The following is a 27,308-nucleotide window of genomic DNA, read 5'->3' on the forward strand; positions in this document are numbered from 1 at the left end:
CTATGCATGCTTTATAATAATTGTGATCGTTATTCTGGAATATTTAGGCCTTTGGCGTTCAGAGGGATTAATTTCAAGGAGAGGTTTGTGGTTTGCATTTTAGTCGGTGCCATGACGAGTATGGTGCCATGTGGCGTATTAATGGTTTTTTGGTTGTAGCGCACTGAGGGAGGGGAGGCAGAGAGGATGGGGTGGATGAGAGAGGGAAAGGAAAAAAAAAGGGTGAGGGAAAAAGAAAAGAAAAAAAAAGGGGGAGGGGGGAGAGAGAAGGTGTTTTCTAAGTAAGGATAGGGTTTTGATAGTTGGAGGTAAAGGTCAGATGTTTATGGGATGCTTTAAGGGAGAGGGAATGGTAATACGTTGTGGGAGTGGACCTGCGGACCCACCTCATAGGGGAAGGGAGTCCTGTGTGGGTCAGCGGGGTCTACCAGAGTCCACTGTGCGTGGAGGTGCTAGGTGACGAACTACAAGAGGAGAGAATCATGTGTCCCTATGAGGTCAATAGGGCAATGAGGTGTGTTTGTGGTGAGCCCAGTTGGGGGGCCAGAAGGGGGTTAACTTCCCGTCTGGTCCCAACCGTCAATGTTTGAAAAATAGTTTGGCATGAAGAGAAAATGGTTGTTTAGTGTGAGGAAGAATGACAGTTCTAGATGTTGTTATTATCAGGGTTTTGACATCAGAATGTAGGTTAAACTTTGAAACCGAAAGAAAAGACTGGAACAAATTCGTAAATTGTAACATACCAGATTTCAGTGGTACAGTTGGTGTATCCAGAGAGTCTGAAGTCGGTGTAGAACCGTTTTTAACATTTTCACTTGAAACTCGTGGTTTACATGACACATATTGAACAACAAAGATAGATATATGGGGTAAATCCACGCAGTGGTTGAGTGTAGTTAGGATATGGGGCTGCTGCCTCTACAGATACAATACCACCTAAGTGGAGTGTATTAGAATTTGGTAAAAAGCAGGAGTAGTTATGGTGCTGCCCTTGTGGGGTTAGAAACTTTTTTTTTTTTTTCTATTAGTGGACAATTCCACTATATATTACCTGGTGTACATAACTCCTATAGATCTTGAGTATTATTCTTAAAAATTATATTTATGAGCGAAAAAAAAAAAAAAACCCATATGTACCAAAATAACGTGAGTATTTTAGATCTGGAATCTGTGACTGGTGCTCGGTTACTAATAATCACATTGTAATAAAAGTGAAATATCAACATGAAATTATTTCCACAAAGTGCATTTGTCTTAAACCAGTGCTATAAATGTCATAAAGTGACTGCTGCTAAATCATACAGAATCATACAAAATGTCCAGTGCTATGAGTTCCATAAAGTGACCGGTGCTAGATCATACAAAATCATACTAAATGTCCAATATAAAAGGTGACTGATGTGTTTTTAATTTGGTAAAAAGCAGGAGTAGTTATGGCGCTGCCCTTGTGGGGTTAGAAAATTTCTTTTCTATTAGCGGACAATTCCTCTATATATTACCTGGTGTACATAACTCCTATAGATCTAGAGTATTATTCTTAAAAATTATATTTATGAGCGAAGCAAAAAGAAAAGAACTGCTGCTAAATCATACAGAATCATACAAAATGTCCAGTGCTATGAATTCCATAAAGTGACTGGTGCTAAATCATACAAAATCATACTAAATATCCAATATAAAAGGTGACTGATGTGTTATTAACCAGTAATCTTGGATAGGAAAAGTTCTTTTTGGAGTATTTTAGGATGTTCAATCTCTGAGAAACAGATTTCTGTGGGAAAACTTCTTATCCAGGTGCTGGCTTTTTAATTAGTGCCTTATCTGGAATCTGGAATTCATAGCACTGGACATTTTGTATGATTCTGTATGATTTAGCAGCAGTCACTTTATGACATTTATAGCACTGGTTTAGCACAAATGCACTTTGTGGAAATAATTTCATGTTGATATTTCACTTTTATTACAATGTGATTATTAGTAACCGAGTACCAGTCACAGATTCCAGATCTAAAACACTCACGTTATTTTGGTACATATAGGTTTTTTTTTTTTTTGTTTGTTTTTCGCTCATAAATATAATTTTTTATAATACTCTAGATCTATAGGAGTTATGTACACCAGGTAATATATAGTGGAATTGTCCACTAATAGCAAAAAAAAAAAAAAAAAAAAAAATTTCTAACCCCACAAGGGCAGCGCCATAACTACTCCTGCTTTTTACCACATATTGAACAACATTAACAATAACAGTAATACCCATAGATATTATGTGTAATGCCCCGTACACACGGTCGGATTTTCCGACGGAAAATGTGTGATAGGACCTTGTTGTCGGAAATTCCGACCGTGTGTAGGCTCCATCACACATTTTCCATTGGATTTTCCGACACACAAAGTTTGAGAGCAGGCTATAAAATTTTCCGACCACAAAAAAATGTTGTCGGAATTTCCGATCGTGTGTACACAAATCCGACGCACAAAGTGCCACGCATGCTCAGGATAAATAAAGAGATGAAAGCTATTGGCTACTGCCCCGTTTATAGTCCTGACGTACGTGTTTTACGTCACTGCGTTCAGAACGAACGGATTTTCCGACAACTTTGTGTGACCGTGTGTATGCAAGACAAGTTTGAGCCAACATCCGTTGGAAAAAATCCTAGGATTTTGTTGTCGGAATGTCCGATCAATGTCCGACCGTGTGTACGGGGCATTAGTTTTCTGAGTTCGAGGTAGATTTACTCAAGCTTGGTTCAATAGACAAGAATTTGTATTTCAGTCATCTATTCCAGATTGGTAAGTAGTTAAAGTGGCCTGATAGTAGAGGTCTGGGGGTATGTGTATGTTCAGCGAGATACAGAAGTCCAATGTACCATTTAAGGCACTTTGAAACCAGTACCTGTGTATATCACCCTAGGACATCAGATTATACGGCGATAACTGGAACATAATGGAGGCATGTACCATGATCATCTATCTCTTGGAAGATCATAATGACACATTACTTGGTCATGTAATTACTACTCAATCAACTTGCTTGTAGGGAGAGAAGGGTATGGGAGGATATAGTGTGGAAAAAGGTTGTAGGTAAAGGTGATAGGTATAGATTGGTATATGGCAGAGGAGAGGATAGTAGAGGTGAATGGAGGGAGTTGGGGGGGGTGGGGTGATATCTCAGACTAGGAGGAAGGTGATATTGGGTGTACCGGGTCCTATTCTAGGTGGTTACTAGGGGTGGGACTATAAAGCTGTAAGGTAGGAGTCCAGCAAGCTACCTGATCCCATATTATGATAAGATGAGTTTATCCTCTGCATCTCGTCCACTGTTAACAGGGTATGGGATTCACCTTGAAAGAGGAGCTGTCCATTATTCTTGTTTACTCTGTTTGTTAAATGTCGTGAAACTATAGGTGGTTTCCGAGTTTGCTCTGTAAGAGGTTTACTTTAAAAGGATAGCGAGATCCTCTTTCACAAGAACAAGTTGTGGATTGTTCTGGCTGAATGCAAGGTGGGGTTTGCGGATATGTGGGTGAAGAGTTGCTGTCTCCATACAGAATTTCCCTTTAGAAAGGGGAAGGTCTTGTTTGTTAGATGGAGACGCTCGGATGTGAAGGGTACTGGGTTTGAGGAAGGCTCTGAGGGTGGATCGCTCGGCTCTCTGTTCTGCTATCCAGTGTGTTTTGTTTAGGTGGTATTTGTTCTGTTGCATCCTGCATGTTGAACAGGCTAGTCAGTTTAGCCCTTGATTCTTGTTAAATGGTTATGCAGCATGAAGCTAGCATTATCGTGCATAGTGTAGAGAGCAAAGTTCTTTTGTGAGAGGGGAAGCAGCTGATAGTTTTGAAGGTTGTCATTTGTAATCTGTGATGGCTCAGGGTGGCTGGGTTTTGTTCATGTTATCTGCGTTGGTTGCTTTCTGGTAGATAGATTAAGTGGGATAGACTTTGTGGGTTCCGGTGTGATGACATAAAAGTTACAGTGCATGGGGAGGCTAGTTGTCATCATGAGACCATGACAGTGTAGTAATTCATGTTCCAGTGTTTTCATGCACACAATAAGTCTTGTGATAGTGGTAGTTTCTTACGGGTATTTGGTAACTTAGCATGGAGTCAGAGTTTCTGTGTCATGTAAATAGAGGGAGGAGTGAAATTATTACCTGTCTAGGTAAAGCAAGCTATGCAATGTGTTGGAGAAGCAGTGGGACTGCCATTTCTCGGTGCTCCTGAGGCTCTCGGAGGAGAGTGAGGCAGAGGAGGGTGGGAGAGGCAACTTCTGATACTGAAGTTGCGCGCTTCATCAATACCTTCCATGAATGTGGCTCTCCTGAGTGGTGGCAGTCAGAAGTCACTATACCAGTCTGGTAAGTCGACTAGTGGGATATCCAGAGCGGTGCAGACGTGCTCCAGATCTTCCGGCACTTTAAGATACGCTATGCAACCTTGATGCATCGCAGACAAACAGAAAGGGAACTTCCAGCGGTATACTATTGCTCTGGCTCTCAGTATATCAAGCAAAGGCCGTAGTTCCCTTCTACACTGTAATGTGATATTGGAGAGGTCTTGGTATATCTTTATTTCAGCGCCTTGGAGTGATTTTGGTTCCTGGATTTACGAAGGACTTCCTCTTTCAGAGGAAAGTCAGTGAGGCAGCAGGCTGTGTCCCTGGGGGGGTCTGTGTCTCTCCCTCTTGGGCGCAGTGCTCTGTGAATACGTTCAAAGACAATCGGGGTATCAGGAGGTCTCTCCAGAAGGTCGTTAAATATGTTTGTGACTGACTGGGAGGGATGGCTGGGATCAACTTATTCCGGTATTCCTCTTACCCTGAGATTGCGGTGTCTCCTGTGGTTGTCTAGATCCTCCATATGGAGGTTAATCTCTCTCAGGTGTATGGCATGAAATTCTGTTATTTGCTGTACGTGGCATAAAGATACATCATGGCGGGCTTGCAAGACTTCTACCTCCTCTACTCTCAATGCAATGGCCTGGATGTCTAAATACGCTGTTTTTGTTTTGCAAAGGAACTATGCATTAGCTTAGGAATGTAGTCAAAATATACTTGCAAAAAATATCAAATCAAGCGCATGGGAAAAAAAACAGTATTCTTGCTTGCACATTATTGGATAATGGAGAATCAGAAAAGCTTTACCTCTTTTGCTAAGTTAAAGTACAGTGATACCTCGGTTCGCGAATGCTTCTGTTCATGAACATATCGGTTCGCGAACAGAAAAGTAGATAAAAATTTGCTTCAGTACGAAAACTCCGCTTCAGTTCACTAACACGAGTCGCAGCCATTTTCCCTACTCTTCCCTGCCCTGACACGTGGTTGCGACTTCCTGTAGGTGGATCGCGGTCACAGAAAAGAGTACTGTGAGTGTACTGTGAGCGTACTGTAATGCCCCGTACACACGGTCAGATTTTCTGACGGAAAATGTGTGATAGGACCTTGTTGTCGGAAATTTCGACCGTGTGTAGGCTCCATCACACATTTTCCAATCGAATTTCCGACACACAAAGTTTGAGAGCTTGCTATAAAATTTTCCGACAACAAAATCTGTTGTCGGAAACTCCGATCGTGTGTACACAAATCCGACGGACAAAGTGCCACGCATGCTCAGAATAAATTAAGAGATGAAGGCTATTGGCTACTGCCCCGTTTATAGTCCCGATGTACGTGTTTTACGTCACCACGTTCAGAATGATCAGATTTTCCGACAACTTTGTGTGACCGTGTGTATGCAAGACAAGTTTGAACCAACATCCGTCTGAAAAAATCCATGGATTTTGTTGTCGGAATGTCCGATCAATGTCCGACCGTGTGTACGGGGCATTAGACACTTACAGTATTTTGAATCTTTTTGGTGTGCTTTTTAGCACATACTGTACAAAACTGTACTGTACACATCCCTGTGCACACTTGCTTTTACAGTTTTGTGTGCTTTTTAGCACATATTGTACTGTACTGTACTGTACCGGACATCCAGTATGGCTCCAAAGAAAATTAGGAGCAAGCATGGTGGTAAGAAGAAAGTGCAGAGCAGAAATTAAGCTGACAAGAATGTACAGAGCGGTATTGAAGGTGACAAGAATGTGCAGAGCGGTAATGAAAGTGACAAGAAGAAGGTGCAGAGCAGTAATGAAGGTGACAAGAACAGGGTGCAGAGCAGTAATGAAGGTGATAAGAATGTGCAGAGTGGAAATACAGGTGACAAGAATATGCAGAGTGGAAATGCAGGTGACAAGAATGTGCAGAGCGGAAATGCAGGTGACAAGAATGTGCAGAGAGGAAATGCAGGTGACAAGAATGTGCCAAGCAAGCATGGTGGTAAAAACAAAGTGCAGAGCGGTAATAAAGGTGACAAGAATGTGCAGAGCAGGAATTCTTATGCCCCGTACACACGGTCGGATTTTCCAACGGAAAATGTGCGATCAGAGCGTGTTGTCGGACATTCCGACCGTGTGTGGGCTCCATCGGACATTTTCCATCGGATTTTCCGACACACAAAGTTTGAGAGCAGGCTATAAAATTTTCCGACAACAAAATCCGATCGCGTCAATTCCGACTGTGTGTGGCCAGTTCCGATGCACAAAGTGCCACGCATGCTCAGAAGAAATTCCGAGACGGAACAGCTCGGTCTGGTAAAATGAGCGTTCGGAATGGATACAGCACTTTTGTCACGCTGCAATGTTTTAAATAGTTTAATACAGCGCATTCTGTTCATCTTTATAATGTGAGAAGAATGAAGTAGTTTGTTTCTCATATTCACACAGACTTCTCACAAACTTCTTTCTTTATTCTTTTTTGGGATTCCCTCAATATATTTTGATTTGTCACATCTGACCAAATTTCTTTTTGGTTGTTTTTAAATTAATTTTTTTTTTCAAGGCTGTTTTTGTCTTTTTTGGAGTTTGTATTTTTTCAAGGCTGTGTTTTTATTGGGTTTTTTTTGTGTTTTACTCCATAATATTTTTGTGTGTGTTTTGTGTGTCAAGTTACCACAACACCATTGATATCTTGTATTATTTAATCTCAAGGAGGTTGCTTGGTGTTGGTGTCTCTTGTTAATTTCACATTGTATTTTTGAAATGTACCTGCCTCCTCACAAACAAACTGTCCTTTTTGATGGAAAACACACATAGGCGACTATAATTGAACCAAAAATTCCTTTATTAAGGGCTCAGAACCAAACAAAGAGGGAGGCAACGCTGGATAAACATCATAAATTGACAAAGCCTTTGACCCCCTGGGCACACATCAATTTTCCAGCAAAATTGGTGGCCTGAGGAGTCCATATCTAAGGGAGGGCAATTTGGTCCAGAAGTCGCAGAGATCTGGAAAGCAGCAGATGACATCTGTGTCCCCAGGCTGTGGTCATACAAGAGCCTGCATATTTTGCCAGACCAGACTGAATCCAGGCCATCACTCTCTGGTCTTCTTTCCACGCTTCCTTCCCGGCTGTGGCTCTGGTGTTGGAGATGTGGCAGGAGGAGGAGTAGGACCTGGAGGCGGAGGAGGAGGAGGAGGACCATGTGTGAGGTCACAAATGTGGGTTGCACATGTTATTTGGCCCCTCAACCCCTTATTGAGAGCTTCCAAAATTAGGAACTCACACAGGAGTCATTGGCCCTCCTCCATCTGCATCATTTTGCAGGCAGTTATGCCAGCAAAGTCCTCCTCCACAGTGTGGGGGGTTCTCAGGGCCTCTGTAGCCTTCCAAAAGAGGCCTATTGCAGCCTCCTCCAGGTTACTCCTCTTCCTGGCACTTTGTCTTTGAAGGTGTAGGGGAGGGACCTGGATATCAGGCAGCCTGCTTGGCCCGGCCACCTCCTGGCTGAGACTTTCCTGTGTATGAAAAAGGGACATGGTTTTAGTTTTTGCTTCATCAATCACAATCATAAATTAGTACTCCTAACTAACATCTAGTTAACATCATTGATTGGACAACCAGAAATATTTAGAGGAATGCTATACCTGGCTCAAGCTGGGCTCCTCCACATGTTGCTGCTTGGAAGGCCCAGGTTGGGCGTCAGAAGCCTCAGCTGGGGGGGAAGGAAGCATGGAAGGAAGAGTGGAGAGTGCTGGCCTGGGTTCAGTCTGACCTGCCAGAAAATGCAGGCGGTCATAGTACCACAGCCTGGAACGTAAATGTCATCTGCAGCTCCTGATCTCTGGGAATCCTGGACCTTCTTGTGCTCCCTTAGATAAGTGTTCCTCAGGCCACCAATTAGAACCTTCAAATAAGTCATGTCTGCCGTGGGGATCACCGTCTTCACAAATTCCAACAAATTATCCAGCGCTGCCTTCCTCTTTGTTTGGTTCTTATATTCAGGGTGGTTTATCTGCCATAGACAAGGCAGCTCCCTGAACATATCAATGAAGATTGGCATAAAGTCCTTATCTTTCAAGATATCCATTTTCACTGCAAGACACAACACAAGACAAACCCTAATGTCAGCCTAAAGTCTTCTAAACTTGTGCAAATACAGGCCTCAATCTAGAAGCAGTATAGGCCCAATGTTAAATCTTTTGTTTCAAATAATTTTTATTGATAAAGCAATAAATGTTACAATAACATACTGTGTATAGTACAATATATACAGTTAATTTAGTCAAAATTACATTTAACAGAACTAGTTCACATTTAAAGACTGTATCGTATGCATCTTTTCCAATGGATTACATGTAAGTATGACTTTATTCAATAACAGAGCAAATCATAACTAATAACTATAGAATGCGATTAACGAGGATGAGAACGTTAATTGGAGTCATGAGGCCTTGAGGTTTGTATGTGTTATTCATGTAGATCATAAAATGCCGTTGTTCCACCTTCGCACCCCTGATGGGAACATGCTGTGCGAGGAAGACGGCAATTAAAAGTATCATGTGTAGTGTTAGCTTTGTCGATCCACGTATTAATGTATTGGTGTACCTCGTGCCTCTGTAGAAAGGGTGGGAAGAGCCCAATCTCCTGCCCTTCAAAGGGTAGGGACACGTAAGAGAAGTAGTTAGTATGCTTTCTGGGGATGCAACTGGTACTTGGTATCTTGAAAGAGGTCCATTCACCTCTAAGGATTACATTTTAGACAATGGTTGTACAATGTTTTTAGATTTGCCCTCTGAGGAATGTACAGCTAGGACAGAGGAAGTGTTGTGTCAATTGACGTTATTGATGAAAAAATTAAAACAAAACCAACATGGCAGCTATGAAGGATATTGGAGTCTGAATATTAAAGTATGCCTAAGTAAAAGATTCTCAGTTTTTCTTTACTGTAAGGTAGTATTACGGGTTGTGAAGGAACTCCTGATATTTTGGAGAATCCCTGAAGTGTATCCAACAAGCCCAAATCTTCCCATATTTAGAAGGGTTATCATTGGCTTGATGAATTAGGTTTTCCAATTCAGATATTTCGTCAATACATTTGAACCACATTGCTATAGTAGGAGGTGCTTTTCCACCAAATATAAAGCAAAGAACCCACGTCAGTGTTGCATCTCCAGCATAGAGGTGAAATAGATGGGTGATACAGATGGATAATATCCGGTGTTCTGTACCATCTCGAGTATAGTTTGTAAGAGTTTTCCTGTGCCGATACATTTATGGATCCTTTGTGGATATGTTCATATATGGTTTCCCATTCTTCAACAGGGATGTCTAACCCGAGTTCCATTTCCCATTTTTGGTTGATTGTATTGGTTTTGGGGTCATGCTCGCTGAATAGTAGTGAATAAACTTCTGAGATAAGATGTCGTTGTGGAGGAGTGCTAGTGCAGAGTGTTTCAAAGGGTGTCTGGTCTCTAAACCACTGGAATGTGGGTCTGGCATTGTTCAGAAAGTGCCTGATTTGGAGAAATTTAAAGAATGGTATGTGGTAGTCCGTTAAGTGTGAAAGTAATGTATTGAATGGAAGGAGGATCCCATTGTGGAAGAATTGTGAGGCTCTGAGAGGATGTATTATCTGGGTATGAGACTGGTTGCTTAATGGCACTCCAGGTGCAAAGTCAGGATTGTCAACCAAGGGGTCAGCGGTCCCGGGGATGGGCACCAGTGAAGTGTTTGGGATATGTTACTAAAAACAGTGAGTGTGGGTCCCGTCAGTGGGTGCGAAGCGTATTTCTTAGGTGTAGCTTTCTTATCAATCCACAGCAGATGGGCAATGGGAACTGGTGCAAAGGAATCTTCAAGCTCTACCCAGTCTTTAGTGGATTTGTGAATGTGCCAATCAATTATCCTTGTAAGGTGGCAAGCTGAGTGATACTTATGAATGTCGGGAAGACTTAAACCTCCTTTTACTTTGGGGGTGATCATTTTCTCCCAGCTCAATCTATGGGATTTTGCGGCCCATATGAAGTTCCGGCATATTTTCCTGTATGTAATGAAGAAAGATGTGGGTAATTTGATAGGAACGGTCTGTAAGAGATACAGTATGCGGGGTAAGACATTCATCTTTATGATGGCAGTTCTACCAAACCAGGAGAATTGGCCCGATGTCCATTTGAGGAGGTCTTTTTGTATATTAGCGAGTATCGGTAAGTAGTTTCTATCATAAAGGTCATCTAGATAGGTCGGTAATTGTATTCCTAAATATGTAAGGGCATGGGGTTCCCATTTGAACGGGAAGTTCATCTTACATTGTTTCACCAACCTCTGCGGGAGGGAGATATTGAGGGTCTTGGATTTTGTGAAATTAATTTTAAAGTTGGATATGGTGTTGAAGGAGGCAAACTCTTTTAGCAGGTTGGGCATGGTGATCAGTGGGTCAGAAAGGAATAGTAGGATATCGTCAGCGTACGCTGCAATCTTGTATTGTTTGCAGCTGACCTCTATGCCTTTTATGTCGGGATTTGCCCTAATTTTATGTAGAAAGGGTTCTAAAGTGAGTATAAAAATAAGGGGTGATAGTGGGCATCCCTGACGAGTGCCGTTCGACACGGAGAAGACTTCCGACAGGCGACCGTTGACTCTTATTCTGGCCGTGGGTGCAGAATACAGTGCTAATATCATTTGAAGGAAATGTGTGGGAAATCCCATTGCCTGTAATGTTGCTGACATATAGTCCCAAGCCACCCTGTCAAACGCCTTCTCCGCGTCGAGTGATAGGAGAAAACCTTGTTGTTTGGGGGTGGAGAATGTGAGATGGTGATGGATGTGGAGGGCTTTTATGGTATTATCCCTAGCTTCTCTGCCAGGGACGAAACCGACTTGGTCAAGGGAGATAAGTTTAGGGAGGATAGGGAGTATTCGGTTAGTGAGAATTTTGGCGTATAGTTTTAAATCAACATTTAGGAGGGAGATGGGCCTATAATTGGTCCCTAGTGTTTCATCTTTGCCGGGTTTCGGTATAAGGGTGATATGTGCCTCTAGTAGGTCTTTGGTGCCTTGGTGAGATGAGGATAATGAGTTGAATGCTTTGGTAAACTGAGGTGCGAGTATATCCTGAAAAGTCTTATAATAACCCACGGTAAGTCCATCCATGATTATGGATGGACTTACGATGATCAGAGATTATCATGGGGTCTATGGTTGCTTGCTTGAGAAGAGATAAATCATTCTGGGAAATGAAAAAATGATTGATTCTGGAATACTTGTTGTGGGGTGATGAGAAAAAAGTAAAATCCCTATCGTTTGGGTGTAATGTGCGCCATGCATCATGTAGAGTTAGTTCCTGCAACTGTTGTTTGATTGCTCTAAGCGCTCTGTAAGGTAAGGAGGTCGAACCAGTAGAAGAGTCTTGTTGCAGGTTTAGTGCTATATTGAAATCTCCGCCAAGTATAAGAATACCAGAATAAAATTCCGTGAGTAATTGCAATGTTTCTCGAAAAAACGTGACTTGTTGTTTATTAGGAGCATATATATTTGCCAAGGTAATGGGTTTGTTGTGTAACATTCCTTTGAGAAACAGATATCTGCCATTAGGGTCCTGTTTGGTTTCCGAGTTTGCAAGGGGCAGGTTTTTGAAATCAATATAGCAACCCCCTTCGTTTTTGAAGTGTCATTTGAGGTATGGAACACTGTGGGGAAATGATAGTTACTTAATTTGGGTATACTGTCAGTGCGGAAATGAGTTTCTTGAATGAATGCGATTTGCGTTTTGTTTTTGTGCAACGTGTAAAGCAATTGGGACCTTTTTTCCGGGGTGTTCAATCCTCTAATATTTAGTGAGCCTAGCTTTATCTGCAGATCTGTCCGTGGCTTGCGAGAGCCATACACTCCATGTTTATAGGGGCCCGTAGCTGCCATGTTAATGGGGGGGTTGTGAGTGTCCGACTTGGAGCTGATCAAAGAATAGGGGGAATCCTACGAGAGAAATACAGTACCGTTTGTGTAATTGTTCAAAAAGAGAAAAAGAGGGAAGGAGGGCGTGGATGGAGGAAAGGGAAAGGGGAGTATTTAACTGACCTAGTCCACTAAGAGATAGGTTAGACCGTTACAATGCTTTATCCCTGAAAAGCAGTCCAGAACTAGATCTGGATCTTCTCACTGTACTGTGTGGGGGTTGGGATGTACCGAATGTAGGCGATTGTTTGCAAGAAACGTAGAGGGGGTAACCCGCCGTTGCGATCCATGTAATCACATGAGTGGAGGTTGTCTCAATAAGAGTAATAGATCTGGTTATACTGTATATGTGTCAGCCTGCTTTGTACATGTAACCTCCTATATAAGCAGAGCAAGTGAATGAGGAGAGAAGGTATAAAGTCCCTTGGATGGAGGAAATATGTTAAACCTCAGGTACCATGTGTCGAAAGGACATGTGTTGTCACTATACCTCTTAGTAGCAGTGATGTAAATGCTGGGGTGACATAACAATACACAGATTTATAGTTGGTGCTAGAATTAGCCTCTTGAGTCATATTCCATACATACGGCATTTCAAACAGTAATGTTAAACCACCTTCTCGAAGGGCATGAGGTTAATAAAGAGCGTTGAAACATAACAAATCAAAAAGCAAAAACTTGTTTATGTGTACATAAAGGTGATCTTACAGTCCATAGTGTAATAGTGTCCCCTTGTTGTTGTTTATTTTTATTTTTTTTTGTTTTTTTTGTTTTTCCCCTCAATCCCCCCTCCCCATTTCCCCGTATCTCTTCAGCTGTCAACTTCACCCCACCTCCTGAGGTGTATGTTCATTGATTATCGCATCTGCATAAACCTTTGGAATCTTTATAAATGCCGATACGTTTAGTGGGAGGTATGTTACTCGTGTGCAGAGTACAGTGGATGTCTTTTAAATGACATCTGGCCGATTGGTACGAGTGTTATCTGCAGCATTCCATCTGCTATCATTGTATTGTTGCGTATGTTTCCCGTTCAAACTTATCACAATGAAACTGTGTGTGTATAACTTGGTATAATCTTAATCCTATGGTAAACTATATTGATAACTAGATAATGTGCGGACCATTTAGAGGTCAGAGCTCTGTGGCGAGAGGCTATTCATATAAGCATCAGCAAGATGTGGGTGGGGAGTGTCTAAGGGAGGGAGAGGGGGCGGTAGATATAAGACTGTACAGAATTGATAGCTATTCTCAAGGCTGAGAGCAAGGGGGCGCCTGTCACATTATGTGTTATGTGATGTACTGAAATTACATGGAATCTCTAAGTATGTAGTATTGTCGTTTGCTATTTCCTGCACCCTTATATAAGTATTCGAGTCACAACCCCATTAGCACAATAATGTAAAACCTAAGTATGATCGTTAATACAGAGAGCAGTGAACAAAACCTAAACCAACAGATGTATATAACAGTGACGATGAAACCTGAACTCGAATGTGCAGTCCTGAAGTCTTCAGCTTTCAGCCGTACAACAATCATTTACTTTGAGACTGTCTCAGGCTGGCAAAGTTTGTGTGGATCCGTTTTTGGGGTCTGGGGTGATCGGTCAGTTGGAGGGAACATAGTTTTTTTCGGAGTAAAGCCTCAACCAAGTTCCAGAGAGTATATACTGAAGACTAGAGAGCATGTATTGCTGACAGTAGGATAAGAGACAATGGTGATACGAAATAAACGCAATATGTAGGCAATTATTGTAAGATCCATCTGCTGCCTGGGGAATAAGTCATTAACTGAGAAAAACACATGCTGATTCTGTTATATGCAAAAAAAAAAAAAAAAAGGATTTGTAGAGGCTGGTGTGGTTTAACAACTAGGCCCACCGTGGCAACTTGAGTTCCTGACCATGTGTAAAAGATGACACTCATCAGTAGTCTCTTCGGGCTCTCCTCAATCTCGGTGAGATCATGGGGCCGTGATCGCGCTGACCACCCTGAGTCATGGCATGTGGTCGGGTACCTGACAGGGATCTTCTCCTGTGGTGAAGAGAGTTCTGCGCTTCCATCGGTTTTCCCTGGGACGAGTTTCTCCCACCAGCGTAATGGCGGAATTCCGTATACCAGGTCAGAACGTCCACCAGGGGTATGCCCAGGCTGTCGCAAAAAAAAGGTAAATCCTCCGGCACTTTTAGAAGGTCTGTGCGGCCTAAATGAGTAGCCGCTAGACAGAATAGGAATTTCCATCTGTATAGAATCCCGTGAGCACATAGAACATCAAGTAGTGGTTTCAAATCCCTGCGATGCTGCAAAGTAATTCCAGACAGGTCTTGGAAGATCTGAAGATGTGCACCATTGTATTGCAGTGGGTGTTTGCCCCTCGCCTGCCGCATTATATCTTCCTTCAGCTGATAATCCACGATACAGCATATAATGTCTCTAGGAGGGTCAGATTCTCTGCCTTTAGGGCGTAATGCTCTATGGATCCTTTCCATCTCAATTTTAGTCTGAGGCGGTCTGTCAAGTAGGCCGTTAAACATTTCAGTCACAGTAGGGGTGAGATGCTCAGAGTCAATGGCTTCCGGCATGCCTCTAATTCTGAGATTGTGACGGCGGCCGTGGTTGTTGAGGTCCTCAATGCGGCGTTGTGCCTCTCTTAGTTGCATGGTATGGGTATCGATCTTCCTTGTGACTTTACGGAGGACACTGTCATGTTGTGCCGTGGTTTTTTCAACTTCCAAAACCCTGTCATTTAAGGTATGGATGTCTACTCTGATCTCAGCAATGGCGGCTGACAGGATGTCTTTAATGTCATTAGCAATTGCCCTAAGGTCATTTATGTTGAGGCCGGGAGGTTGAGGGTTAGCTGTCATTCCTGATGTCAGAGGTTGTGATAATTGGGTTGTAATCACCTGTCCCTCTATGTGCAATCCTGAAGCCTGTGAGGAGCTGTGGCGGGACGACGCCATATTGCTCCTCTGTGTCCTGAACATTTCAGGTATATTTTGGCTCGGGTTTCCCGGATTTTAGTGTGGAGAGCAGGACCGTGAGGCAGAGGTATGACGGGAAGCTGTTCCCATTGTGTCTCGTAGGAATAAGCGATAATTACCTCCGGTAATACCGATAATAAGGGATGCAACAGCGGGAGCTGTTCTTTCAGGCTGCGATCTCCTAGCTCGTCCAGGCCACCCCAATGTTAAATCTTACCCTCGCTATCACGATTGGCGCCTCCTGTACTCACAGATAGTACGTATTACGCACGCTTTATAAACACTGCGCATGCGTGAAACTCCGCCCGCCCCTGACGTTCTTTCTAGCCTATTCCCCGCCCCTTCTCGTTCGTCACAGTGGGGCAAGAGCACATGGCGGAGACACAGCAGGTGTCAGATAATTACACCAACGAGGAGAAGGAGGGAAGCCCGGAGCCTGAAACGTCCCGATCCAGAAGGAGACGATTTAAGGCCCCAAATATGTCCTTTGGGGAGATGTTGGAGATGGTCGACATAATGAAGAGGGCCGACTATGATGGAAAGTATGGACCTTACCCCAACCCCAATGTCCGAAAGGCCAAGATCAAGGCGAAAGTGGTCAAGAGTCTGCATCGGAATTTCAGGGTACGACGATCGAAAGATCAGCTCAGGAAGTGGTGGTCGGACCTCAAATTAGGGGGAGCACGAGCAGTACAGAAGGATCCGGAGAGTGCTGCAAAAAAGTAAGTAGTTGTGCTGTGTTCCTATTCTTTTTATGTTTATTACGTTCGTGCTGCTCCATGTGCTTTTCTTAACTGTTGTCCAGTTTAAAATGGCAACTTTCATGTTCATGGGCACATTATTCGTTCGTATCAAACATTGTTCATTCGGCCTAGAAAACACCATGATTTTGTCCATGTGCATTTGCCCACATTTTTTAGGGCCTACTTGTCTGAAACTAATTTGGTTGGGTAGATGGGTTTGTAACTAGAATGAAATGCTAACTAGATTCTGTGTAAGGAGAGGACACTCAGCAGCAGTTTTCACATCTGGACGCTGGAGCACTAGTGTAGGACACAAGAACACCCTTTTTATTAGGGGGCCCACACAGGTGTTCCAGGGTATACTATAGGGGTGACTCCATCTGTGAAGCTTGTGCAAGACAGGTAAAGTATTCAAGCTTGACAAAGGACAAGAAAAATGCTACATCTTGGAACTCTGGCCACAAAAAAAATTGTACCCCATTTCCAAACAATGTTTCATATTTATAGTTCTGACATCAAATATCTGTGTGCTAAGTATACCATTTTTTTTTACATAGGGGAGAAAAGACTCGGAGGACACCCCTCATCCGAGGAGACCAGAAACCACCCACCTCTGGAAAAAGGTGAAATCCACCCAAGACAAACAGAGCAGGAGGAGGAAGACATGGTGGAAATTGGCACCACAACAGGTGAGTGTCTGCGACCACAGGCTCTGGTAAGAGATGGATGCCGGCATATTTATAATACATGGTTTTTTTTTTTTGGTTTCTATCTTTTTAGGTGATCCTGATGTTGTGGATCCAGATCCTTTCACCTCGGAAAGTGCACAGATCCTGATCGGGAAGATCATGGGGTGTAATAGGGACTTGGAAAACATCAAGAAAAACATCAGTGATGTTCTTCAAAAAAATAAGAACATAATTGATGTTTTGGGGAGAGTTTAAAACCCCTCCAAATCCCTTTGTTTTTTGGTGTGCTACAATTTTTAAACATTTTTTGTCAAATTGTAGAAAAGCCAAATTTTGAAGAGGCACACAGTGTGTCAACATGTGCTATCTGCCATTACGGGAGATCAATGGACGCATTTTGGGGGTGCAACCCCTTCCTCAATAATAAAGTAGTTGAGAGGAAGGGGTTGCACCCCCAAAACACGTCCCTTGATCCCCCATGATGGCAGCTAGCACATGTTGACATTCGGCTATTTGTGTGTATCTTCAAAATTTGGCTTTTCCGGGGGTGACTTCACCCCATCTGAACACAATATCAAACACAGTTTCTAAGTACTCATGTCTGATATTGCCTTCAAGTTCTACCAAATGTGAACTTTGTAAGTTCAAGATTTGTGTCTTTCTTGTTGGTTTTAAACATGCCTGTTTTATCTTAAATGGACATTTCTACTTTTTCTAATGTGACCCCAAAAATTGTTATACAACAAACATGTTGGTTTGTTTTAAAAAACCTTTTCTAAATGCACATGTGATTGTGCAGGTATTAAAAAGATTGTAAATCAAGAATGTGTGGATTATTGTCTCAACGCTACAACACTTTTGTGGTGCTATAATTGCTGTTTTCTGTGACAATGGGTGTTATTTCCTAAGGGCAAATCCACTTTGCACTACAAGTGCAGTTTCAACTGCACTTGTAGTGCAAAGTGCCTTTGCCTTTAGTAAATAGGTTACACAATCACGCCATTTTCAGGACTCACCACATTTCTGTCAGGGTCAGCTAAAACAAACACAAGCAGTAAATGTCACCAAAGATTTGCTTATTTTTTTTTATTTTATTTAAAAAAGGTTTTACACATTGTCTGGCATATTGATAGCCCCCCTACCCGCAAAGAATTCAAGGTATCTTAGCCGGACATCACGAGCACTCGGGTGGGGGGCAAGCCAGGATGGCCACTTTCAAGCGCCGTCAGGGTTGGTTCATTTTGAATTCCAGCCTCAGGCCCAACTGAGCCAGCATAGTTGGCAGAATGTTGCCATAAAAAGTTGTGTAGAACACAGCTTGCCAGGATAATATGATTCAGTTTGTACTCCGCCATATGTATGGGTGTAAGAAATAGGCGGAACCGGCTGGCCATGATTCCAAACATGTTCTCCACCACTCTTCTGGCTCTGGTCGGCCGGTAATTAAAAACCCTCTGGTCCGGGGTGCGGGTCCTCATCGGGAATGGCCGCATAAGATGGCCCCCCCAGTGTAAAAGCTTAATTTGCAATGAAGATGAATGGGAGTCCTTCCACATTGTCTTCTGGAGGTGGCAAGTCCAAGCTGCCATTCTGGAGACACCTGTAGAACTCCATCTGGGCGATGACTCCACCATCGGACATCCAGCCATTCTTCCCACGTCCACATACAGGAACTCATAAGTAGCCGACACCACCGCCAACATCACAATACTATTGAACCCCTTATAATTATAATAGTATGACCCCGAGTTGGGTGGTGAGATGATGTGGACATGTTTCCCATCAAATACCCCTCCGCAGTTAGTAAAGTCCCACTGCTGTGCAAAGTGGGAGACCACAGTCTGCCATTCCTGTGCCGTGGAAGGAAACTGTGGAGTAAAACAAAAACTTTTTGCACATAAACATGGAAAGCAGATTAGACACAAACATTCTTGGCCAACATCAAGATACCATTTATTTATGGGAATTTTTAAAGACCTAAAGTATAAGGTACACCTATCAGATTCCCCCTCCCCCCCTCTCATGGGCCATTTCTAACATTATAGGGGGGGGGAATCTTGGACAGGTAACCCTCTCCACTTCATTGAGAGATTAATGCCTAAATAATGTGTATTACTTTGAACAGAAACTCCTTAGTTACACTATTGACAGCCCACTGGACAGGTAAGAAGTGTCATAATACAAAGATATAAATACACACTGTACACATTTTAGCACATTTGGACATTCTGCTATTACCTATCAAGATAATAATAGGATACCAAAACTTTAAACAGTACCATTTGAAAGTATACAGGCAGGCCCTTGCACTACATGCTTTGGGGAATTCATCCATAAATCTGAGCACAAAAGAGATGGGTATAGTGTGTATGGGTTTGGCAAAGTCAGCAGATAGATGATTGCGGTTAGACAGAGAATTGGTATCAGCTGACTTAGCAGTTGGGGGGAGGGAGGGTTCAAAATGATTTGGGGACCCCCCAAAAAAAGCCTCTGGCACTCTGCCTGAATTTGAAGCACCAATCACATTTAAAAACATTTTAGGGGTGTTTGGGGTAAAGCACTACTATGGAGCTGATAAAATACATTGTTAAGTGACCACATGAGGTGAATATAGGGCAGGAGACCATGCTGGGGAGGTAAGTGAAGGCAAATATGTATGAAGGACAACAAAAATAATTAAATAAAAAACCAGCATGCATGAGGACAAAGGGGACATTCACAGCATATTACAATCATGGTAATTAGGGAATGAGGAAAGAAATACAATATATTAACAAACACTATATAAATAAAATGTGATGTTAAAGGATAAATCTTACCTTAATATACTCCTTCTGCAGGACCTGGATGATGGCAGAACAGGTCTCTGGGATAATGATCCCCAGAGCCTGGGGGGAGATGCCTGTTGAGAACTTAAGGTCCTGCGGGCTTCTCCCCGTCGCCAAGTACCGCAGGGTGGTGACGAGCCTCTGCTCCGGAGTGATGGCTTGCCTCATGCAGGTATCCTGCCTGCTAATATAAGGGGTCAGCAAAGCCAACAAACGGTGAAATATGGGGTCCGACATCCGGAGAAAGTTCCTGAAATCATCAGGATTATTCTCATGGATCTCACGGAGCAAAGGCATATGACAGAACTGAAATAGCAAAAATGTGGCGCTAAAAGGTGATGTCCATTATTAGGCAAGACAAACCAGAATGATCGTCTGGGTGTCAAATATGCGTAATAAAGATTTAATGAGAACTAAGTATAAATAAAACAACTCCCATTAAAGTGTGTGAAAGGACACAAGTGTGTCTGTGAGTCTAAACCCACTAAAATAATTAGAGTTTATAAAAGGACACTGGTGTGTCTGTGAATCTAAACCCACTAAAGTAATATACAAAAAATTTGTGAAAACATATACATATATGTGCAGCAAACATACACAAGTGCAAAAAACAATAATTATGAATTGAATAAGGAAGTGAACCTTTAAAAGTTCATATTGTGTTTAAAACAATATAATGTGCATATTGGCGGATACACTGCAACCAGAGCAAATTTTTTTTTTTTTAAATCACAAAATGTTCATGAAATAAACAAATATGATCATCTGAGAATTTGGCTTGTGGAGCCTACAGCGGAGAGTACCGACTGGTATATGGAGCCTTCACCAAAGTATGTCAGACATCAGCAGCTGGAACAAACTCAGAGGTGATGTAATAGTTGAGTGCCCAAGGCGTGTATAAGCAAATTAAACACTCTTACTGGAGCAGGTGGACTCACTAACCATACGGTTGAGAGTCAAACAGGCTTACAGGCAGAAGACCAAGATGGTGATCCAAAGGGAACCGATCAAATTCCACAGCTAAAATTGATGTTGGAGTGGCCACGTCACTCACTGGTCATCTCCATGAGGCCTTCATGTGCTAGGATCTCCGCAATAACAAGTGATGGAATGGTGGGTAAATCAGGTCCCCAAAAACGACATGGAAAGGATGTAGCCCTCAATAAAAAAAAATCTCAACATAGTGTGAGATTGCTCAAAAAAGTAATTGTATTTAAAAATTTGAGATAAAAACATTCTAGGCTCTTTAGACAAATAGGAAACCAAATGTAAACAAATAGTAAAAAGCGCTTACATGAGTTGTGGCATAACAGGCATGTTAAAACCCAAAAATAGGGCACCCAAAGGGTGCCACGCTTGGTTCTGAAATGGCCTTTCCTAGTCTTGTCGTACGAGGTGTACGTCACGAGCGAGCAGAAATTCCGACAACTTTGTGCGACCGTGTGTACGCAAAACAAGTTTGAGCCAACATCCGTCGTAAAAAATCGATGGATTTTGTTGTTGGAATGTCCGATCAATGTCCGATCGTGTGTACGGGGCATAAAAGAATAAGGTTGTGAAGAAAATAACCATTGAGCTGAAGAAGGAAATGATAGAAAAGCATGACCGTGGTATTCATGTGACTGATCTGGCCTCAGAGTACAAGAAGGCAAAGTTGACAATCTCAAATATTTTGAAGAACAAAACTGCCATCAAAAGAGCTGATGTGGCAAAAGGAGTAACAATGTTAACCAAGCAGAGGACACAAGTGCTGGAAGAGGTGGAAAAACTTTTGTTAGTGTGGTTAAATGAGAAACAGCTGGCAGGTGATAGCGTTAGTGAAGCTATGATCTGTGAAAAAGCCAGTAAATTGCACAGTGATTTACTGCACACAAACCCCTCTACAAGTGCAGCAAGTGAAAAATTTACGTAACCCCGCCCCCTTCTGATATCACGGGGAATGCCACAGGGATGTCCCCGTCAAGTCCCTGTGCGTCAGAGGGAGCGGGGTCACCGGGTGGCTCTGCCCCCCCCCTTATTTAAGAACCGTCAGAAGAGAGAAGCGTCACACAGCGGGAGCCTCCCTCCATGCCATCATGGATGCGGAGCAGCCCGAGGAGAAAAAGGGAAGAAGACGCCGCCACCGCGGAGGAAGATGCCAGATGAGAACACCGGAGGAAAAACCAGAAGAACCAGAAGAAGAAGAAGATGCAGGAAGAAATCGAAGGAAGATAGAAGAAAGAAGAAAGAAGATAGAAGAAAGAAGAAGCATTTAAATAAAGGAATTGTCAAAAACTGTCTCTTGTCACACAGGGGGGAGGGCTGGGATATAGGGGTCCCCTTGTTAAAGGGGGCTTCCAGATTCCGATAAGCCCCCTGCCCGCAGACCCCCACAACCACCGGCCAAGGGTTGTGGGGATGAGGCCCTTTCCCCATCAACATGGGGACAAGGTGTTTTAGAGGGCTACCCCAAAGCATCCTCCCAATGTTGAGGGCATGTGGCCTGGTATGGTTCAGGAGGGGGGCCGCTCTCTCATCCCCCTCTCTTTTCCTGCAGCCTGCCAGGGTGCGTGCTCGGATAAGGGTCTGGTACGGATTTTTGGGGGGACCCCACCCCGTTTTTTTTTCAATTTTGGCGCGGGTTCCCCTTAAAATCCATACCAGACCTGAAGGGTCTGGTATGGAATTTAGGGGGACCCCCCACGTCATTTTTTTTTTTTAATTTTGGTTTAGGGTTCCCCTGTGGGAAATTCCCATGCTGTTTTTATCAATGAACTTTTATGTGTATTGTCGGACCGGCAATGCATTAATAGCCGCGAGTAGTTTTAAATGACTTTTTTTCCTTTGAAATGTCATTTTGCTGTCAGACTGTTCTAAACACGGAAACATGCGCCCCTTTACAGGCATACTATAGACACCCCCCAGGTACGAAATTTAAAGGGATATTATAATTTTTTTTTTTTTTTTTTTTGAGTTTGAAAATAAAGTTTATTGAGTTATTGAGAAAATACATCAATCAAGGGAAAGAAAAAAGAGCATAACGCTCATCGTGTACATAATATAAAAATGGTACAGCGGTTGTATAGAATGTCAACATCAAGTTTTTAAGTGCCTTAGTCTTGTGACAGAAACAAATACGTTGCTATGGACGCTGGGATTCTCGGCACCAGAGCCCCTTCTGGGAACTAACTGCTCTGATGAACCGGAATCCCCGAGCCCACCTCGCTACTAAATGTGCTAAAATGTCTAGAATATAGATACACAACCTTGAAACCAGGAAAAATAATAAAAAGGGGAAAACTAAAAGGGGGCTTGTATCTATATGACAATTGAATACCATATTACCAACGTATTTCTGTAATCATTACTTAATCAAAGAAGCTAACTGGTTAGTCGAGCTCTCAGGGTAGAATGAACTTTGGCCGGTTGGTCCGGACCGAAACATATTATGCTTAGGAAATAGGGGGAAACAACGTTTGGGAGTCTGCCCCGAGAGCCTCCTTGGAACTAATAACCTAGGTAGAAGAGAATACCGAGAGCCTGAGGAGACAGTATTAAAGAAAAGAAGAAAGCTGAAGAGTGAGAAGGGAAGAGAAAGAAGTTAAGAGGGACAGAAGGGATAGGGGTGGCAAAAGGAGGAGCTATTCGTAAGGAGTGATGGGAAGGAAGTGCACAGGAGACCAGTAGATGAGGGAGATTGAGAACCCTCTAACGATGAACCATTCTTATGAGCTATCAATCACACACACAGTGGGTGCCCCACGAGGGTTGCCCACGGTTCCCAAATAGTCTTGAATTTGTCTAGTGTATCTAGAATAGTATTGTATATTTTTTCTTGCAGCATAATCCAAGTAATTTTTTGTTTGGCTAACCGAACGGACACTTTTGGTGATTTCCAGGACCGGGTGATGGTCATTTTGGCCCCCCACTAGGATAAACTGGATCAGCTTCTGGGTATGTTTGGAAATTTTAGGAATGGGGCCATTAAGCAAAGCAATGGTTGGATCTTGTTTCAGTGTACAACCGCATGTTCTGCGGATAAGAGAAAAGATCTTGTTCCAATACATTCTGATTTTAGGGCATTCCCAAAGTATGTGTAAAAGAGTGCCCACATGAAGCAAAGAGGTGACGTTTGCGGATAGAATTTGGCCAGTCTTGAAGGTACCAGGTACCAGCGTGTAAGAATTTTCAGCCCTGCTTCGTTTATTGAAGTATTAACCATACCTTTGAAGGAGCGGGCAAAATTAATGTGCCACGTATCCAGGTCCCAGCTGAAGTCAAGATCCCGCTCCCAGCTCGTCATGTAAGCTGCTTTTTCCGTGGGTTCTGCTAGGGATGAATAGATGAGAGAGATACCTCCTTTGATGTCTGAGGCCGAAGCGCACCATTGTTCATAAGGCGTTACTGAAAGATGGTTCTCACCACTCTTCCATAACCGATTCAAAAAATGTGAAAGTTGAAAGAACCAAAATTTTTCGGCTAAGGGCATTTCAAGTTTAGAAATACAATATGCTAAAGTGAGGGGACCATTGGAGTTGAAGAATTGGCCAATTCTATAGAGGCCCTTGTCTAGCCACCATTTGAAGGCTCGAATATCTAAGCCAGGGGGGAAGTTATGATTCCTAAAGATATGTGCCCGAGGGTGCCAAGTAGAAATGAGGGGTTTAAGTTTATGAAGGGAGTCACAAAGTTTCATTGAGTGGGATAATGTAGGGGCTAGTATAGGGGGACGTTTTTTGGGGATATTCCAAAGCAGAAAGTCTAAGGTGAAACCAGGGACCGCCTCTCGCTCCATGTCCACCCAGTCTGGTTTGGTTCCTTTCATATAAATAGTTGAAAATTGGCTCAATTGTGCTGCCTGATAATACCACCAAAGATTAGGTACCCCTAGTCCTCCCTTTTTTCTAGGTCTAAAAAGCACCTCTTTAGAGAATCTGTGGCCTTTTTTATCCCAAATAAAGCGGATTATGGCAGATTGTAGGCGTTGAATGTGCGATTTGGGGACTGGGATGGGTAAGGAATGAAAAAGATATAATAACCTAGGTAGGAGTGTCATTTTAACCGCGTTCACTTTACCTAACCACGAGAGCTTATAAAGCGACCACTGGGTCAGGTCGTCAGTGAGCTTTTTTGAACATGGGAAGAAAGTTATGTTTAAACATTATATCAATACTGGAGGTAAGGTTAATGCCAAGATAAGGGATGGATGTGGAATTCCATGAGAACGGAAATTTACTCCTTAGAGTGTTAACGATATCTTGAGAAATGGAAACATTGAGAGCGACTGATTGGAGACATTAACCTTAAGTCCGGAAGCTAGTTCAAAGTCATGTAAAAGTTGCATTATGTTGGGGATAGAAATTAGGGGGGATGTGACGAACAGGAGGACATCATCCGCAAATAACGCGCTTTTGTGAGTACGTTGTCCGCAACGGACTCCATGGATGTCTGGGTGTTGTCTTATCGCGATGGCAAAAGATTCGATAGCCATCGCGAAAAGAAGGGGGGAAAGTGGACACCCCTGCCTCGTTCCCTTCTGTATAGAAAATTTATCTGATAGATGTCCTTGTAATCTAATCTGTGCCATAGGTTGATGGTAGAGAGCTCCCAAGATATTAATAAAGTTTGGGCCAAAACCCCATTTACGTAGAATTGTGAAGAGGTAGGGCCAAGCCACTGTGTCAAACGCTTTTTTGGAGATCAATGGAGAGGAGGAGGCCCCCCTGAGGGGTTCCCCCATCCCACCCCGATCTCATTAGGGAAGCTGCATTAATTGCTCTCCGTATCTGGTCCGGACCCTGTCTCCCCGGTATGAACCCTACTTGGTCCTTATATATGTAGGTACCTATAAAAGAAGCGAGTCTGTTGGATAATATTTTCGTCATAATTTTTAAATCGTTATTTATTAATGAAATAGGTCTGTAGTTACTGACCTCGCTGGGGTCTTTACCTGGTTTGGGTATGACCGAAATAAAAGCCAAATTGGCATTAGGATCCATAGAGGATGGTTTGGTTAAGGAGTTGAAGAGGCGAACCAGATATGGAGAAAGGGTATCTATAAAAGTTTTGTAGTAGTGGTTTGAGAATCCATCTGGGCCTGGGGCTGAGTCTTTTCTAAGCCCTTTTATGACTGCTCGGATCTCGGATTCTTGAAATGGGGATTCTAAGGTGGAGTGGTGAGATTCAGAGATTTTGGGTAGTGGGATCTTCTCTAGGAATGCATCCAATTTCTGTTGTGAAATTGGGCAATCGTCAGAGTACAGGTTGGCATAAAATGATTGGAATGCTTTTAGTATTTTACTGGGGTTTTGGGTGTGTGACCCAGACTGGGTTTTTATTTTGGGTAGAGCGAATGACCTATGTTTCGGGGTAAGTTTGGCTGCTAACTGGGGTCCAAATTTGTTTGCGCGCAGATAGAAACTGCCACTAAGCCAATGAAGGTGCTTTTCTGCGGTGGAGGTCAAGGCTGAGTTAAGGGACAGTCTGATAGTATCAAGTTTAGAGAGAGTGGTAGGATTAGGGTTCTGTTTATGGGACATGCTAAGATCTTTGAATTCTTTCTCTAGCTTTAGGATATCTATTTGCCGTTCTCGCTTTAATTTGGTCGCAAATTGAATCAGTTTCCCTCTAATTACTGCTTTGTGGGCATTCCAGAGAGTAGTAGGAGAGACATCCCCAGTGTCATTAATCAGGAAATACTCTTTAATATCCTTTTCTAATATGATACAGTGGACAGGGTTAGATAAGATTTTCTCATTTAGGCGCCAAGTGCGAGAGCCAGATGGAGACAATGAGTTGGATATTCCTAAGATTACCAAGGAGTGGTGGGACCATGGAACATCGTGGATAGAGGCATGGTTAGCATTGTGTATATCAGAGTTTGACATAAATATGTGGTCGATTCTAGCATATGTCTTGTGGGGTGCTGAGTAGTGTGTATAGTTCCTTGTTGAGGGGTTTAATTCCTTCCATGAATCAATGAGGCCCACTGAATGAAAAAGTCTGGCGATCTGGAGGCTCTGTTTGGGGGGTTGTTTAAGGTGAGGGATCCCCTGAGCTACTTTATTTAGGATCTGATCGAATGTGATGTTGGAGTCCCCACCCATGATCACCCTACCCTCAAAGTGGGGTGAAAGATTTGCCAGTAAGGAGGAGAAAAATTTAGCTTGGCCTTTGTTGGGAGCGTAATATGAAATGATAGTGTAGAGGTTACCTTCAATCAATCCCTTGACTAATATATATCTCCCGTCATTATCTTTAATGGTTAAAGTGTGTGAAAAAGGGGTCTGTTTGGAGATTAGGATGGCTACTCCTCTTTTTTTCTCGCTAGCGTTTGCAAGGAAAAAAGTGGGGTATTTGTTGTGTAGAAAAGAAGGTGAATAGTTTGAGGGGAAATGGGTTTCTTGGAGGAGAACAATATCTATTCCTCTTGAATTATAGCTTTGAAAGGCTTTACGTCTCTTGACGGGTGAGTTGAGCCCTTGGGTGTTATGAGAGGCAATCTTAATTGCCCTCTGTAAAAGAGGAGGGTCAGCCATAGTCACAGGAGGAGTGGCCCTGGTGTGTTAGGTGCGATCCTACCCGGTTCCTTGATGGAGCAGCACTGAGTCTGGGAGGGAGATCTTGCTGTCGCAGCGGAGGGTTCTGGATAAAGACGGTCTCCCGTGCACATTCCTGAAATAAAAAAAAAGAGGGAAAGGGGGAAAGAAAGAAAAGAGGGGAGGGAGAAGAGGATGAGAGAAGAAAGGAAGAATAGTTAATTAAAACAATCTAATAACTTCAAAAAAGTCCAGGCGTAAGAGCCCAGTAAATCGA

The sequence above is a fragment of the Aquarana catesbeiana genome, linkage group LG01 (genome assembly GCF_042186555.1).
Source record: "Aquarana catesbeiana isolate 2022-GZ linkage group LG01, ASM4218655v1, whole genome shotgun sequence".
NCBI lineage: Eukaryota > Metazoa > Chordata > Amphibia > Anura > Ranidae > Aquarana > Aquarana catesbeiana.